This window comes from Triticum dicoccoides, chromosome 3A (assembly GCF_002162155.2).
Source record: "Triticum dicoccoides isolate Atlit2015 ecotype Zavitan chromosome 3A, WEW_v2.0, whole genome shotgun sequence".
Classification (NCBI taxonomy): domain Eukaryota; kingdom Viridiplantae; phylum Streptophyta; class Magnoliopsida; order Poales; family Poaceae; genus Triticum; species Triticum dicoccoides.
In genome coordinates, this window is record NC_041384.1 from 620,959,527 (window position 1) to 620,964,844 (window position 5,318).

Consider the following 5,318-nt stretch of genomic DNA (forward strand, 5'->3'; position numbering starts at 1 on the left):
ATTCTGCCGTGGTCGAGCTTTAAGTCTTAACTTCGTACCTTACAACTCAGGCAAGAACTCCTTCTTTGACTGGTCCATCTTGAACACCTTCAAGATCATGTCAAGGTATGTGCTCATTTGAAAGTATTATTAAGCATTTTGATCTATCCTTATAGATCTTGATGCTCAATGTTCAAGTAGCTTAATCCAGGCTTTCCATTGAAAAACACTTTCAAAATAACCCTATATGCTTTCCAGAAATTCTACGTCATTTCTGATCAACAATATGTCAACAACATATACTCATCAGAAATTCTATAGTGCTCCCACTCACTTCTTTGGAAATACAAGTTTCTCATAAACTTTGTACAAACCCAAAATTTTTGATTATCATCAAAGCATACATTCCAACTCCGAGATGCTCACTCCAGTCCTTAGAAGGATTGCTGGAGCTTTGCATACTTATTAGCATCTTTCGGGATTGACAAAACCTTCCGGTTGTATCACATACAACCTTTCCTCATTAAAATCGTCGAGGAAACAATGTTTTGACATCCTATCTGCAAGATTTCATAAATAATGCAGTAATCGCTAATATAATTCCAACAGACTCTTAGCATCACTACGAGTGAGAAAATCTCATTGTAGTCAACTCCTTGAACTTGTCGGAAAACATCTTAACGACAAGTCGAGCTTTCTTAATGGTGACATTTACCATCATTGTCCGTCTTCCTTTTGAAATCCATCTGTACTCATTAGCCTTACGACCATCGAGCCGTTCTGCCAAAGTCTACACTTTGTTTTCATACATGGATCCTCTCTCGGATTTTATGGCCTCAAGCCATTTATCGGAATCCGGGCCCACCATCGCTTCTCCATAGCTCGTAGGTTCATTGTTGTCTAGCAACATGACCTTCAAGACAGGATTACGTACCACTCTGAAGTAGTACGCATCCTTGTCATCCTACGAGGTTTGGGAGTGACTTGATCCGAAGTTTCATGATCAATATCATAAGCTTCCACTTCAATTGGTGTAGGTGCCACAGGAACAACTCCCTGTGCCCTGTCACACACTAGTTGAAGAGACGGTTCAATAACCTCATCAAGTCTCCACCATCCTCCCACTCAATTCTTTCGAGAGAAACTTTTCCTCGAGAAAGGACCCGATTCTAGAAACAATCCATATTGCTTTCGGATCTGAATTAGGAGGTATACCCAACTGTTTTGGGTTTCCTATGAAGATGCATTTTATCCGCTTTGGGTTCGAGCTTATCAACCTGAAACTTTTTCATATAAGCGTCGCAGCCCCAAACTTTTAAGAAACGACAACTTAGGTTTCTCTAAACTATAATTCATACGGTGTCATCTCAACGGAATTACGTGGTGCCCTATTTAAAGTGAATGTGGCTGTCTCTAATGCCTAACCCATGGACAATAGTGGTAATTCGATAAGAGACATCATGGTACGCACCATATCCAATAGGGTGCAACTATGATGTTCGGACACACCATCACACTATGGTGTTCCAGGCGGTATTAATTGCGAAACAATTTCCACAATGTCTTAATTGTGCGCCAAAACTCGTAACTTAGATATTCATCTCTATGATCATATCATAGACATTTTATCCTCTTGTCACAATGATCTTCACTCTGAAATTACTTGAACCATTCAATAATTCAGACTTGTGTTTCATCAAGTAAATATTCTCAACATCTACTTGAATCATCTGTGAAGTAAGATCATAACGATATTCACTTCATGCCTCAGCACTCATTGGATTGGACACATCAAAATGTGTTACTTCCAACAAGTTGCTATCTTGTTCCATCTTACTGAAAACGAGGCTTTTCAGTCATCTTGCCCATGTGGTATGATTTGCATATCTCAAGTGATTCAAAATCAAGTGAGTCCAAACGGTCCATTTGCATGGGGTTTCTTCATGCATATACACCAATAGACATGGTTCGCATGTCTCAAACTTTTCAAAAACGAGTGAGTCCAAAGATCCATTAACATGGAGCTTCTTCATGCGTTTTATACCATTATGACTTACATGGCAGTGGCACAAGTAAGTGGTACTATCATTACTATCTTATATCTTTTGGCATGAAAATGTGTATCACTATGATCGAGATTCAATAAACCATTCAGGTTTAATACTAATCTTGATGGTAGAGGGAGCGTGCGATGTTTGATCACATCAAACTTGGAAACACTTCCACATATATCGTCAGCTCACTTTTAGCTAGTCTTCGTTTATTCTGTAGCTTTTATTTCGAGTTACTAACACTTAGCAACCGAACCGGTATCTAATACCCTGGTGCTACTAGGAGTACTAGTAAAGTACACATTAACATAATGTATATCCAATATACTTCTATCGACCTTGCCAGCCTTCTTATCTACCAAGTATCTAGGGTAATTCTGCTCCAGCGGCTATTCCCCTTATCACAGAAGCACTTAGTCTCGGGTTTGGGTTCAATCTCGGGTTTCTTCACTAGAGCAGCAACTGTTTTGCCGTTTCATGAAGTATCCCTTGTTACCCTTGCCCTTCTTGAAACTAGTGGTTTTACCAACCATCAACAATTGATGCTCCTACTTGACTTCTACTTTCGCGGTGTCAAACATCACGAACACTTCAAGGATCATCATATCTATCCCTGATATGTTATAGTTCATCACGAAGCTCTAGCAGCTTGGTGGCAATGACTTTGGAGAAACATCACTATCTCATTTGGAAGATCAACTCCCACTCGATTCAAGTGATTGTTGCACTCAGACAATCTGAGCACAAGCTCAACGATTGAGCTTTTCTCCCTTAGTTTGCAGGTTAAGAAAATCGTCGGAGGTCTTATACCTCTTGACGTGGGCACGAGCCTGAAATCCCAATTTCAGCCCTCGAAACATCTCATATGTTCCGCGATGTTTCGAAAACGTCTTTGGTGCCTCTACTCTAAACCATTTAACTGAACTATCACGTAGTTATCAAAACGTGTATGTCCGATGTTCACAACATCCACAAACGACGTTTGGGGTTCAGCACACTGAGCGGTGCATTAAGGACATAAGCTTTCTACTGTCCGCATAATTCCTACTTTCAACTTTCAACTATATTTTCTCTAGGAACATATCTTAAACAGTAGAACTAAAGCGCAAGCTACGACATAATTTGCAAAAACTTTTTGACTATGTTCAAGATAATTAAGTTCATCTTATGAACTCCCACTTAGATAGATATCCCTCTGGTCATCTAAGTGATCACATGATCCGAGTCAACTAGGCCGTGTCCGATCATCACGTGAGACGGACTAGTCATCATCGATGAACATCTTCATGTTGATCGTATCTACCATACGACTCATGCTCGACCTTTCGGTCTCCGTGTTCCGAGGCCATGTCTGCACATGCTAGGCTCGTCAAGTTAACCCTAAGTGTCTTCGCTGTGTAAAACTGTCTTACACCCGTTGTATGTGAACGTAAGAATCCATCACACCCGATCATCACGTGGTGTTTAGAAGCGACGAACTGTAGCAACAGTGCACAGTTAGGGGAGAACACTTCTTGAAATTTTGTAAGGGATCATCTTATTTACTACCGTCGTCCTAAGTAAACAAGATGCATAAACATGATAAACATCACATGCAATCAAATAGTGACATGATATGGCCAATATCATTTTGCTCCTTTTGATCTTCATCTTCGGGGCTCCATGATCATCATCGTCACCGGCATGACACCATGATCTCCATCATCATGATCTCCATCATCGTGTCTTTATGAAGTTGTCACGCCAACGACTACTTCTACTTCTATGGCTAACGCGTTTAGCAATAAAGTAAAGCAATTTACATGGCGTTGTTAAATGACACGCAGGTCATACAATAAATAAAGACAACTCCTATGGCTCCTGCCGGTTGTCATACTCATCGACATGCAAGTCGTGAATCCTATTACAAGAACATGATCAATCTCATACATCACATATATTATTCATCACATCCTTTTGGCCATATCACATCACATAGCATACCCTGCAAAAACAAGTTAGACGTCCTCTAATTGTTGTTTGCATGTTTTACGTGGCTGCTATGGGTTTCTAGCAAGAACGTTTCTTACCTACGCAAAACCACAACGTGATATGCCAATTGCTATTTACCCTTCATAAGGACCCTTTTCATCGAATCTGTTCCGACTAAAGTGGGAGAGACTGGCACCCGCTAGCCACCTTATGCACCAAGTGCATGTCAATCGGTGGAACCTGTCTCACGTAAGAGTACGTGTAAGGTCGGTCCGGGCCGCTTCATCCCACAATACCATCGAAACAAGATTGGACTAGTAACGGTAAGCATATTGAACAACATCAACGCCCACAACTACTTTGTGTTCTACTCGTGCAAAGAATCTACGCAATAAACCTGGCTCTGATACCACTGTTGGGGAACGTAGCAGAAATTCAAAATTTTCCTACATGTCACCAAGATCTATCTATGGAGAGACCAGCAACGAGTAGAAAAAGAGTGCATCTACATACCCTTGTAGATCGCTAAGCGGAAGCGTTCAAGTGAACGGGGTTGAAGGAGTCGTTCTCGTCGTGATTCAAATCACCGATGATCAAGTGCCGAACGCATGACACCTCCGCGTTCAACACACGTACAACCCGGTGACGTCTCCCACACCTTGATCCAGCAAGGAGAGAGGGAGAGGTTGAGGAAGACTCCATCCAACAGCAGCACAACGGCGTGGTGGTGGTGGAGGAGCGTGGCAATCCTGCAGGGCTTCGCCAAGCACCACGGGAGAAGAGGAGTACTTGGGAGAGGGGGAGGGCTGCGCCAGAACTTCGTCTTAAGCTCCCATGCGCCTCCCCACTATATATAGGGGTGGAGGGGCTGGTTTCTTGCCCTCCAAGTCCATTGGGGCGTTGGCCAAGGTGGGAGGAAAGAAATCCCATCATTTCCTTCCCCACCGATTGTTATCCCCCCTTTTTAGGGATCTTGATCTTATCCCTTCGGGATATGATCTTATTCCTTCTAAGGGGGGATCTTGGTGCGCCTTGACCAGGGGTGTGGGGCCTTGCCCCCACTACCCACGTCCATGTGGGTCCCCCCATGCAGGTGGGCCCCACTCCGGAACCTTCTAGAACCTTCCCGGTACAATACCGAAAAATCCCGAACATTTTCCAGTGGCCAAAATAGGACTTCCCATATATAAATCTTTACCTCCGGACCATTCCGGAACTCCTCGTGACGTCCGGGATCTCATCCGGGACTCCGAACAACATTCGGTAACCACATACAAACTTCCTTTATAACCCTAGCGTCATCGAACCTTAAGTGTG